Consider the following 13,943-nt stretch of genomic DNA (forward strand, 5'->3'; position numbering starts at 1 on the left):
ATCCTGACTATGGAACCTCAGTAGTTGAATTGTTTGTTTCTGGTAGCTTTTAGAATTTTCTCTTTGATTTGGGAGTTTTGGAATTTGGCTATAATATTCCTGGAAGTTTGGTTTTTGTGATCTCTTTCAGGAGGTGACCAGTGAATTCCCTCAATTTCTATTTTACCCTCTGCTTCTAGGATCTCAGGACAATTTTGCTATATTTTTTTTTTATTTTTATTTTTTGCTGTATTATTTCTTGAAAAATTAAGTCTAGGCTCTTCTCCTGATCGTGGCTTTCAGATAGTCCAATAATTTTTAAGTTATTTCTTCTGGATCTGTTTTTGAGGTCAGTTGTTTTTCCATTGAGATATTTCACATTTTCTTCTAATTTTTGGCTTTTTTGGAAGAGTTTTATTTCTTCCTGATTTCTTGCAAAGTCATCAGCTTCCTTTAGTTCCATTCTACATTTGAAGGAGTTATTTTCTTCAGAGAGCTTTTTTGTCTCCTTTTCTAGCTGGCTAATTCTACTTTTTAAGGTATTCTTCTCTTTATTTGTATTTTGTTTTGCTTTTTCCATTAGGCCTAAACTGGTTTTTAACATATTATTTTCTTCATTTTTTTTGTATGTCTTTCACCAAGCTTTTGATTTGGCTTTCTTGGTTTTTCTGCATTGCTCTCATTTCTCCTCCCAATTTTTCCTCCACCTCCCTTAATTGCTTTTCAAAGTCTTTTTGGAGCTCATCCATAGCCTGAGCCCATTTTCTATTTCTCTTGGAGGTTTTGGATTCAGAAGCTTCGATTTTGTTGTTATCTGAGTATGTGTTTTGATCTTCCATGGGACTAAAGTAATTCTCTATGGTCAGATTCTTCTTTTTCTGTTGTTTACTCATTTCCTCAACCCAAGACAGCACTTCCAAGGCTTTGGGTTTTTGTTATTTTGGGGGGACACCCCACTGGGATCTTTATTCCTCCAAGGTCTTATGCTCTCTTGCCTATGTCTTGATATATAGATCCCCCATACTTCCCTCTGCCCTGGAGCTATAAGGAGGGATCCAGCTTGGCTACTTAGTAGGGAAGCCCAAACTGCAACCTGGATCTGAGTGTAGGCTAGCAGCAAAGTCCTACCCTGAGGGAAAACAGAGAAATCTCTGCAGACTTCCCTTACTGTCTCTGGGGGTGCAGGCTGCTTTCTTCAGATTCTCACTGAAGATTCTGTGGCTAGTGCTCCTTACTCCACACTCATTCTGGTGTAGCAGAGTTCTCTCCCTGTCCCTTCAAGTTGTTGCCTGTGATCTCTGGGCTGGGCTGGGATGGGTTCCACTGCAGCTGTGGCTTTTTTCCAACCCCCAGTACTGGTAAAGCACACTTTTCCTGTGGAACTTCTAAGTTATCTTGGACTAGGAAAATGTACCACTCAGTATTTCTGTGGGTTCTGTCCCTCTAAATTTTGGCCAGAATCATAATTTTTTGGCTTTTGGAGTTTGGGGGGGAAGGAGTTCCCTGGGAATGCTGCCTTCATACTACCATCTTGGCTCCCCCCCCAAACTAAGCTTTAAGCATGTAGCATACACATACTCATTATATGAATAGGTAATAATATTCACAAAATCAGCACATACCCATGAGTATAATTTTATCAAAACATAACTGTTTAATACATTAATCAGCAGCAGCTTTCAGACACTTTGCATTTATAATTTTACAAAGCACACTGAGTTAATAAGAGAGACAGTACCCATTTGAGGAAAGAATATTTAATAGAACAAAAATAATTTTTTTAGATCTCAGATGAAATCCCCTACATATAGGTTCCTTGAACATGACAACAACCCTTCAAATACTTGAAGACAACTATCATGTCCCCCCCTAAGTCTTTTATTTTCTATTTACTTCAGTTTTTCCCAAAAGGCATATTTTCCAATTCTCTCAACATTCTCTTCACACAGGATATTCTTTAGGAGTTTGGGGTTTGTTTTTTCAAAGCAAAAAATTGCCCAAAGTCACACAGCTAGGTAATTATTAAGTGTCTGAGGCCAGATTTGAACTCAGGTACTTCTGACTCCAGGGCTAGTGCTCTATCTACTGCACCTCCTAGCTTCCCCCTTTAAATATCATTCTTTTTTTTTTTAGAAAGAGTTTATTTATTTTGAGTTTTACAGTTTTCCCCCCATTCTTGCCCCCCCCGAAGGCATTCTGTTAGTTTTTACATTGTTCCTTGGTATACATTGATCTCAGTTGAATGTGATGAGGGAGAAGGAAGAAAAATAAAGTATATAAGAGATAGAAAAATTACATTATAATATAACAGGTTTTTCCCCCCCTAAATTGAAGGTAATAGTCTTTGGTCTTTGTTCAAACTCCACAATTCTTTCTCTGGATACAGATGGCATTTTCAATTGCAGATAGCCCAAAATTGTCCCTGATTGTTACACTGATAGAATGAGCAATTTCATCAAGGTTGATCATCACATTACAATTTAGGGACAACACTGCTTGCTATTATGTCACAGTCATGCCAGATTTCTTGTTGTTACTTGTTTCTCCTAGCCAATGTGAACATTCCCTTACAACAAAGTCACCCACCAGTACAATAACTATGTCCAACAACATATATGATATTCTATGCATAAAATTCCTTCCCTCCTCAAAAAAAGAAAAGAATTATACTTCTTCATGTCTTTGGGGGGGTCAAGATTGGTCAATATAGCTATATGGTGTTCAGTTTAATTTTATTGCTCTTTTTATTTGCAATGTGTAGTGTTGTTGCTAAATTGTAAACTGTAATTTGAAAATCCAAACCCCATTCTCAGCACCAACTTCTTATCCAACTTTTTATTTCCAAAATTAATTTTTTCTCTGTTTCCTTTGGCTTTATAAGGATGGAGTTGAAAAATATTGTTTTTGGTCCTAGAGACTTAAGTGAAAATATTTTTTGCTTGAAGCAAATAATCAGAACTGTGAAAAGGGCCTGTGCAACCCCTTAAATACTGAAGTCATTGTATAGAAACTGGGTTATGCCTTTAACAATTTGTATTTTAAAAAAAGGGAACTGATTACTGAATCTGAGAAAAAGAGATTCTGAATATCTGAATTAGAGAGATTAAAATAAGCATGAAACAAAGGGAAACAGAGCTGAGGCAGAGAAGAGACCAGAAGAGTTATTGATTATTCAGATATCTCAAAGAAAATGACCTAGACTAGGTAGGTTCCAAGAAATAGTTTCACTAGATTGGAAAGGTAAAAAGGAACCAAGTTGTGAAGAACTTTGAGGAATTTTTATTTGATCCTGGAAGAGCCACTAGAGTTTATTGAATAAAGGGGTGACAGGGTAAGATCTATACTTTAGGACTATTACAGTTGAGTGGATGATGTATTGGAGAGGTGAGAGACTTGTGGTAAGGTGAGCAAACCAGTACACTGTTTCAGTAGATCAGAAATGAGGTAATAAGGGACTGCACTAAGGTATTGAAAGTATAACATGAGAGAAGGAGGATCAAGCTGGAAAAGTTAGGAAGGCAAAATTGTCAGAGCGTCACAATTAGGGGAGGGGTGAGAGAGAATGAGGAGTTGAGAATGATGCCCATGTTTTGAAACTGAATGATTTATGTGGTGCCAGAGCCCTTAACAGTAACAGGAAAGTTAGGGAGAAGGGTGGCTTTGCTATTTCTTTTCTTTTTTTTTTTTTTGGTGGGGGTAGAAAAATAAAATGTTTACTTAAAAAATTAAAAAGAGAAAAGAAACAGAGCATGCATGAAATAGCTAATAAGGGCCACTCAGTCTAAGACCTGAAGTAGAGGCCTTAGAGTTGCAAAATGTAAAGGGACTAGGTGATGCCTGATAAATCTGGACCATTTCTTCCAATCTGGACCAGGCTCATCCATACCCATTGCCTGGGTCCCAAAGATTGCAACCTTCTAATGAGCTATAGACAAAGGAGGTAAAAAGTCCTTGGGAGAAAGTTGGGGAAGGGGGAATAGGCAGAGGAAGTTCCAAGAGACAAAGGAACTCTTGTGTGAACCTTTGAGCAGAGCAGTGAGACAGCACTAAATTCTCTGAGAGATATGGGAGCACTTGGAAGATCCTCAAACTGGCTCCCATGGCAGTCCAGCACTTGGGGCATGCATGTCCTCTTTTACCACATCAAGGGGCTGACTTGATTGGTTGCTTTTATGCCTCAGTTTCCCATTTCTTTTTCACCACTCTGATCCAGGCTGGATTCAAAGCCACATCACAATCACTGAATATTATAACAGGAAGAAACCTTAGCAAATGTCTAGTTCAATCCTTTTATTTTGTAAATGATGAAAAAGAGGACAAAAGAGATGCTACAATTTGCCTCAAATGAGTTATTGGCAGAGTCAGGGCTGGGATGGAAAGAGCTGGGTCTGTTTCTAAATAATATTCATTGCTATTTCCAGTTTCCAACATTCCAACAGGATCACCAGTTAAGCAGACTGAGCTCAACTGGACAGTCTGGGTGAAAGGCAGGTTCTACTCACTCCTGACTCCTCTGTTCACTCTTCACTTTATCTTTCAGAAGGGACTTCTCCAATCTGTGTGACACCTGGATTGGGACAATCTGTTTAGGAGATGAGTCTCCAGCAAGAGCTATCTCAGAATTCACCAGTTTGGTGATGTACCTTTGAACTTGACCCTGGAAGCTTGTAATACTGCAAGATAGTCTCCAAAAGTCATTTTTGGTACCAAATGTGTTGGGCACAACGACATTCAGTCTCACTGATAGCCCCAATGCCTTGGGCTAGGAAGGCTGCCTGAGTTCCTTCATGCTCAGTGGGGGAAGTTTCTACAGTATTTGGAGGGACTCCTGGAACAAGAAGTCAGGTCACTCAAAATGGCCCAGATGCTCAAGGTCAAGAGTAGCAAATTGTTGAGCTACCTTCTCTTCCTGCTTCTCACTTCCTGCTCCTTTCACTTCTTCCTTGCCTTTCTGCCTGATGATGGCAATGTAGGAAGTCCTCCAGTGTCAAGGAGCAATCTCTCTTTTTTCTGTCTAGGAATTCTAGTCCTCATGGCTGGGGGAAATCGGAGAAGTCACTTATATGGGAATCAGAAATTCCAAATGGAAATGCATAGACTTGCCAGGACCTCGGGAATACTTTTGCACTGCTGGAAGTTCTCTGTGAAGCTGTACATTTCTTCTTATGTAAAGAAGTAGGCTGAGGTTCTGAAATAGCTCAATTTTCTTGGTTTTTATGTGCAGAGATACTGAGAACTGGGCTCTGGACTAAAGACATGGCCCTCACCCTGCACATCCCCCCCTTCTAGTCTGGGAACTGGGGTAGTTATGGTGTCTTCACCCCTGCAGGGTTCCTGCCTTTGGCTCTCCTACATGCACCCCACCCAGATTTGAAGAGAGTCAGGTAAGAAGCAAGGGGACAACTGGCCCCACCATTTCTGCCCATGGCTTCCATGGCTGGTCTGCAAGTTTGCCATTTCTTAAACAAGATAATTCAGACTTAAAATATTTTCAGTGACAATTCCCTAAACTTGAAATATTCTTCACCTTCTATACAAAGCCTCTTCATTCTAATGTCTTCCCTCTGTTATTTTCAATTTATCTTGTATTTGATATTAATAAAAGAGTTTGACATTAATAAAAGAGTTAGGTTAACAAAAGTGTTAACTGTTCATCTAGGCCTACAATCACTCATGCCTGAAAGGAACCTCAATGTGCAGCAGGGAACTCTGGCCCAGGGAAAGATTATAATCTTTTTGGATTGGAAATAAATCTTGTAATTTTTTTCTGTTCTGTTAAAGTGTTTTTCCTTTCTGTATTGGCTTTTGTAAACTCCATTTAGCAGTAACCCTGGCAGCAGACATCCCCTATGTATCCCTTTGACTTTAATCGTAAACTAGTCAAGACTTAACTGTAGGGGCGGCTAGGTGGCCTACTGGATAAAGCACCAGCCCTGCAGTCAGGAGTACCTGGGTTCAAATCCAGTCTCAGACACTTAATAATTACCTAGCCATGTGGCCTTGGGCAAGCCACTTAACCCCATTTGCCTTGCAAAAACCTAAAAAAAAAAAAAAAGACTTAACTGTAGTTACCTTGGTCCCATTCACTTTCCCTTAGCACAGGCCAGTCCATATATATCAGGTATTTACTAAACACCCTCCTCACACATCTCCTACATCAGGTATTCACCATTCCTTAAACACGTGTCTCACCTTCCACCACAGAAATATATTTAAAGAGAGTCTAGTCCTCAGTCCTTTTCTCCTATTCTATGTCACTTTTCCCTGTTGACTATTGTGAAATCTTCTCCATGTGGACACATTCCTTAAAGAATTGTTTATATTCTAAAAATATTTAACTGACTAGCTTTCTCTGTCACTTGTCTATTACTTGTTTGTTGTTACTTTTAATAAATTTTTCTCTTTTTTTATTCTTGCAACTCTAAGATCAGATGATTCTGTGAATTCTTCACCAAACAAATCCCTAACTACAGCCTAGGGACCCAGCAACACTTGGAACTGAGCTCTCAAAGATTTTTCTAGGGGAGCATAGTTGAACATTTAATCAGAAGGCAGGATCTTTAGTAGGCAAAATTTTTAGTCCTTGTTTGTCAAGGGAGTCCCTTCTACCAACTCAGGATGTGTTTCTAGTCATTCATTAAGGGTCTCAGGCTCCTTATCAATAATTTCATTAATTCAGGAAAAGAAACCCTCCTCACACCAGAACTAGGTACATTATCAGTTATGTTAAAAGACCTTCAAAAAGCATGGAAATTCTTCCTATTAAGCCCAGAGGTGTTATCTTGGTGGAATCTGGGAGACAAATAATCTAGCCTTTCTTTCTTAAACTGACATTTTATTAAAAATTCAAATTTGTATCTGTTCTTAAAAACAAGGTTCAGTTTTTACAATTGAAGATGCTTTCTTAAAGATTAGGTTCACCTTTTACAATTGCTAATTTGTTCTGATAAAGAAGGGGTTTTCTTAGTATCTATGTGAAAGGTAAAGTTTCCTAATTCTGGTTTTAAATCAAAATTTAGTATTTACCTTTGTTAATATTTACTATGTTTCCTGAAAATAACACTTAGCAGGAATTTTCAAGATGCTTTTAATATATAAACCCTAAACTCAAAATAAGCCCCAGTTAAGATTGTCAGTCAGACATTTAGTAAGTCTGTTGCAATTCACAATAGATGTATGGAATTAAAAAATAATAATATCAACATATAATTAAATATAAATAAATTTATTGACATTAATACTTAAAATAAATAATATAAATTATAATTAAATCTTTGTAAATACCCAAGCAGGTGCCTTTGATTGAGAGGTAAACAGATGAACTTAAAACTTATTGCCAGATGACCAATTGGAGACACAACACTCAAATATAGGCTGAATGGAAAGAAAGCCCCACCTGTAATCATCACTAAGGATGAGAAAGAAATGATTGAAGATGTTCCTGGCATTTATGTTTTTGAATCCAAAAAATGCCTGGTGCCACCAATGAAATCTTAGAAAACTTAGATATGATAAATCTCTGGAGAAAACTTAATGGGGATAGAAAAGAATATACCTTTTTCTTGGCAGTACATGGCACCTTCACCAAAACTGACCATGTACTAGGGTACAAAAACCTTAAAATCAGATGTGGAAAGGCAGAAATAATAAATACACATTTCTGAGACCATGATTCAATAAAAATTACCTGTAATAAAGGGTCAGGGAAAAATAAACCAAGAACTAATTGGAAATTAAATAACATTATCTTAAATAATGAGTGGATCAAACAGCAAATAATAGAAATAATCAATAATTATATGCAAGAAAAGGATGATAATGAGACATCATACCAAAATTTATGGGATGCAGCCAATGCAGTTTTGAGAGTAAACTTTATATTTCTAAATGTCTGTATGAATAAAATAGAGAAAGAGGAAATCAATGAATTGGTATGTAACTAAAAAAAGCTAGAAAAAGAACAAATTAAACACCCCCAATTAAATACCACATTAGAAATTCTGAAAATCAAGGGAAATATTAATAAAATGGAAAGGAAGAAAACCACTGATCTCACAAATAAAATTAAGAGTTGGTTTTATGAAAAAGCCAATAAAATAGACAAATATCAAGTTAATCTGATTTAAAAAAAAGAAAGAAGATAACCAAATTATCAGTATCAAAAATGAAAAGGGTGAACTGATGATCAATAATGAGGAAATTAAAGAGATAATTTGGAGCTATTTTGCCAAATTATATGCCCATAAATTGGACAACTTGAGTGAAATGCATGAACATTTACAAAAATACAAACTGCCCAGATTAACAGGAGAAGAATTAAATTACTTAAATAAGCCCATTTCAGAAAAAGAAATTGAAGAAACCATCAAGAAATTCCCTTAGAAAAAGTCTGGGGGGTGGAGGGGTGGGAGCCAAGATGGCGACAAGAAGGGATCAAGTCTTAGGCGCTCTCTGATAAAACTTGAAACTAAGGACTCTAACTAAACTTTCGAGAGACAGAACCCACAAAGGGACCCAGTGAGGCAGTTCTCCTACTCAAGGTAACCTGGAAAAGAGCAGAAAGGTTTTGCTCCCCGGGGTTGGAGCGGTGGCCACTGGCCAGAGGGGTGGCCCCCCAGAGCGAAAGAATATCAGCCTCCCGGAGGCAGCCCAAGAGCGCTGGGAGCTCCAGCTCACAGCAGCAGGGGAGTCTCCTGAGCTGCACCCTGGGGAGCACTGGGCACAAAGTGGGGGAAAAGCGGGGGACCTCTGCCAGAGCGAGCACATGGAGCCCAGCACTCAGGGCACACAGCATGCAGCTCAGTCTTTCCACAGCCCAGATCTGGAAACAGAAGCAGGCTGAACCGGTAAGCAGGAGCCCCCAGGGCATGAGCCCATTGAGCTGAGGGAAGGGAGTGAAGAGAGACTGCAGAGCTCTGTCCTCTGCCCCTGGAACAGGACTCTGGGGTTCTGACCACATTCAGATCCTGATCCCAGTCAAGGCCCCCCCACAGAACAGCAGGGCCCCCCCCCACCTCAGCCCCGTGGCAGAGGGAGGCACTTATGGTCATTCACAGACCAGGAGGGAGAACAGAGTCTCACACACTGAGACCCTCGTGGGAGTGTCCCAAAAGCTCAGGAAGCACCCCCAAAAAACAGGCCCAGGCTGGGAAAATAAGCAAGCTGAGAAACAAGAGGAAGACCATCGAGAAATATTTTGCATATGAGCCCAAGAAGGATCAAAATACTCAGTCTGAAGATGAGGAAGCACAAGCTCCTGCATCTAAAGACTCCAAGAAAAACAGAAATTGGGCTCAGGCTATGACAGAGCTCAAAAAAGACTTTGAAAATCAAATGAGGGAGTTAGAAGAAAAACTGGGAAAAGAAAGGAGAGAGATGCAGGAAAAACATGAAAATGAAGTCAGCAGCTTAGTCAAGGAAATCCAAAAAAATGCTGAAGAAAATAGCATGCTAAAAACCAGCTTAGGTCAAATGGATAAAACAGTTCAAAAAGTTATTGAGGAGAAGAATGCTTTAAAAAGCAAAATTGGTCAGATGGAAAAAGAGATAAGAAAACTCTCTGAGGAGACAAATCCTTCAGACAAGGAATAGAATTCAGGGAGATTGATGAATTTACCAGAAATCAGGAATCAATACTTCAAAAGCAAAAAAATGAAAAATTAGAAGAAAATGTGAAATATCTCATTGAAAAAACAACTGATATGGAAAACAGACTTAGGAAAGATAATTTAGAAATTATTGGAATACCTGAAAGTCATGATCAGGAAAAGAGCCTTGACATCATTTTCAGAGAATTACTACAGGAAAATTGCCCTGATATTCTAGAAGCAGAGGGCAAAATAGAAATGGAGAGAATCCACTGATCCCCCCAAGAAAGAGATCCCAAAAAACCAACTCCTAAGAATATTATAGCCAAGTTCCAGAACTCCCAAGTCAAAGAGAAAATATTACAAGCAGCCAGAAGGACACAGTTCAAATATCGTAGAGCTGCAGTCAGGATCACACAGGACTCAGCAGAAACTACATTGTAAGCTCGTAGGGCTTGGAATATAATATACCGGAAGGCAAAAGAGCTTAGAATGCAACCAAGAATGAACTACCCAGCAAAGCTGAATGACCTCTTCCAGGAAAAAGATGGACTTTCAATGAACCAGGGGAATTTCAAAGGTTCCTTTTGGAATGGCCAGAGCTGAACAGAAGGTTTGATCTTCAGATTCAGGACTCAGGTGAAGCATGGAGATTAGAGAAGGGGAAAATATGAGGGACTTAATGATGATGAACTGCATATATTCCTGCACAGAAAAATGACACTGATAATACTCATATAAACCTTCTCAGTTAATAGAACAGGTAGAGGGAGCTTTTATAGTTGAAGCACAGGAGAAAGCTGAATTTGAAGATAAAATATGGTGTAAAAATGGAGTCAATAGAAAAAAGGGAAATGTAATGGGAGAAAGAAAAAGGAGAGGGGGAATAGGCCAAGATATTTCATATAATGAGACTTTTTTTTATTACAGTGAGCTATTGCAATGATATGGAAAGAGGGGAGGCAAGGAGGAATGAGGGTCCCTTTGCTCTTATCAGAGACAACTAGGAGAGGAAGCAGCAATATATACTCAATGGGGTATATGTATCTGGAGTAAGAAGGAGGGGGAAGGAGGGGGGAGCAGGGGGAAGGGGTGGGGATGTGAATAAAGTTGGAGAGGATGGACCATGAGGGGGAGAGTGGACAGATATAACACATTTTCTTTCTTACTTCTTGCAAGGGGCTGGGATTGGAAGGCCTGCCCAGGACCACAGGGCCAGGTGGATTCTGGGCCTAAGGGGTGGTATGGGAGCTCAGGGCTTCTTGGCCCCAGGACCAGGGATCTGTCTTCTGCACCACTCAGCGACTCTACGGCAGAGTCAGAGTGAAAGGAGAGAGAAAATATAGTACATGGTAGTTTGAGAAATAAGAAAGGAGAGAGTTGCGATCAGCAATGGCAATGTTGGAAAAATATGGAAGCAACTTTTGCAATGGACTTACCATAAAGAATGTGATCCACCCATGACAGAGTTGTTGGTGTTGGAACAAAGACTGAAGCACATTTTTTATTATTATTATTTGGGGGAGGGTGCAGGGCAAATGGGGCTGGGTGACCTGCCTGGGGCCACATAGCAGGGTGATCTTTGGGTGTCTGAGGCCAGATTTGGACCTGGGTGCTCCTGGCTCAAGGGCCAATGCTCTGTCTGCCACCCAGCCACCCCTACTATGATTACTATTTTATTTTATTTTGGGTCTTTTTTTTTTTCTTCTTTTTGATTTTTGCAGGGCAGTGGGGATCGGGTGGCTTGCATGTCACAAGGCTGGGTGATTGTTGGGTCTACGGGGCTGGATGTGGGCTTGGGTGCTTGTGGCTCCAGGGCTGGTGCTTCGTCCATTGCGCCACCTGGCCATGCCTACAATTATTACTTTCATTTTTTTTAATTTTAATTTTTTTTTCTCTCCCCTTTCCTTTATCCCCCAAGCAAGTCTATATTCATTGGGGGGTGGGGTATTTTGTTTACTCTTAAACAAGAATATTTTATTAATGTAAAAAAAATTGTACAAAATGAGAATAAAAAAAATTAAATTAAAAAAAAAAGAAAAGAAAAATTTCCAGGTCCAGATGGATTCATAAGTGAATTCTGCCACACATTTAAGGAACAATTAATTGCTATTCCATATAAACTATTTGTTTTTTTAGTTTTTTGCAAAGCAATGGGGTTAAGTGGTTTGCCCAAGGCCACACAGCCAGGTAATTATTAAGTGTTTGAGGCCGGATTTGAACTCAGGTACTCCTGACTCCAGGGCTGGTGATCTATCCACTGTGCCACCTAGCTGCCCCTACATAAACTATTTTTTAAAATAGAAGAAGGAGATCTGTCAAACTCCTTTTATGATGCCAACATGTTGCTGATACCTAAACAAGAAAGAACCGAAACAAAGAAAATTATAGACCAATCTCCCCAATGAATATTGATGCATAAATCATAAATAAAATTTTAGCAATGAGACTCCAGCAAGTTATTACCAGGATAATGCATCATGATCATGTTGGATTTATACCCAGCAGGCAGGGATGGTTCAACATTAGGAAAACATTCAACATAACTAAACATATCAATAGCAAAGCCAACAGAAATCATATGATTATCTCAATAGATGCTGAAAAAGCCTTTGATAAGATAGAACATCCATTCTAGAACACTAGAAAGTTTAGGAATAAATGGAGTTTTCTTTAAAATAATACATAGTATCTATCTTAAACCATCAACATATATTTAATGGAAATAAACTCAGGGGTGAAACAAGTTTTCCCATTATCACCATTACTATTCAATATAGTATTAGAAATGCTAGCAGTAGCAATAAGAGAAGAAAAAGAAATTGAAGGAATCATAGTTGGCAATGAGGAAGCAAAACTTTCCCTCTTTGCAGATGGTATGATGGTATACCTAGAGAACCTGAGAAAATCATCTAAAAAAACTCCTTGAAACAATTATGAAATTCAGCAAAGTAGCAGGATATAAAATAAACCCACATAAATCATCAGCATTTCTATATATGAACAACAAAGCCCAAGAACAAGAGACAGAAAGAAAAATTCCATTTAAAATAACTGCAGACAACATTAAATACCTGGGAATCTACCCCCCAAGACAAACCCCGAAACTGTATGAACATAATTATAAAGCTTTCCTCACCCAAATAAAGTCAGATCTAAATAATTGGAAAATTTTCAAATATTCCTGGTTAGGTCGAGCTAATACAATAAAAATGACAATTCTATCCAAATTAGATTATTTATTCAGTGCTATACCAATCAAACTACCAAATAACTACTTGACTGAGCTAGGAAAAATAGTAACAAAATTCATCTGAGGGGCGCCTAGGTGGTGCAGTGGATAGAGCACCGGCCTTGGTCAGGAGTACCTGAGTTCAAATCCGGCTTCAGACACTTAATAATTGCCTAGCTGTGTGGCTTTGGGCAAGTCTCTTAACCCCATTGCCTTGCAAAAACTAAAAAAAAAAAATTCATCTGGAGCAACAAAAGGGCAAGACTAGCAAGGGAACTTGTGGCTTGCTTCCTTGGGGCCCACAGGGGCAACCTCCCTCCAGGAGGGGAGCTGAGAATAAGGAGTCAAGCCACTACTGCCTTATGCCTCCAGCTCAATTTTATTACTGCTTAGCTATTACATATATACTGTTAGGTCTTCTGGGGTAGAACAAAGAATAATGAGGAAATGGGGGTGCAAGCATTCTGTACATGCAGCAACTTGCATTACAGGATGGGGGGTACATTAAGGAGGAGATGATAAGGGACAGCTGTGTCTAGTGCCCTTGGTCAGTGGGGTGGAATGTCCAGTTCCCAAGGACTCTGGCTCCCAAGGACTCCGGCTCACCTTATCTCTCAGGGCAGCAAGCCAGCTCCTGAGACTGTCCAGGTGGCAGTTTACTTGGAGATGATTTGTGTCATGGCTGTTAGAATAGCCTGTGTACCCACAGGAACTGATGAAAAAAAATTGTAAAGGAAGGTGGCCTATCTCTACCAGATCTAAAACTATACTATAAAGCAGCAGTCATCAAAACTGCCTGGTACTGGTTAAGAAATAGAGTAATGGATCAGTGGATTAAGATCGGTTCAAAAGAAAATGCAGTAAATGACTATAGCAATCTATTATTTGACAATCAAAGACATCAACCTCTGGAAGGGGTACTCACTATTTGACAAAAATTGTTGGGAAAACTGGGAAATAGTAGGGCAAAACTAGTCATGGATCCACATCTCATACCCTATACCAAAATAAGGTCAAAATGTGTACAGAATTTAGACATAACGAGTGATACCATAGATAAATTAATAGACCAAAATATATTCTATCTGATCTAGGGATAAATTTATGACTAAACAAGAATTATGACAGATTATAAACTGCAAAAT

This window comes from Macrotis lagotis, chromosome 2, assembly GCF_037893015.1.
Source record: "Macrotis lagotis isolate mMagLag1 chromosome 2, bilby.v1.9.chrom.fasta, whole genome shotgun sequence".
Lineage (NCBI taxonomy): Eukaryota > Metazoa > Chordata > Mammalia > Peramelemorphia > Peramelidae > Macrotis > Macrotis lagotis.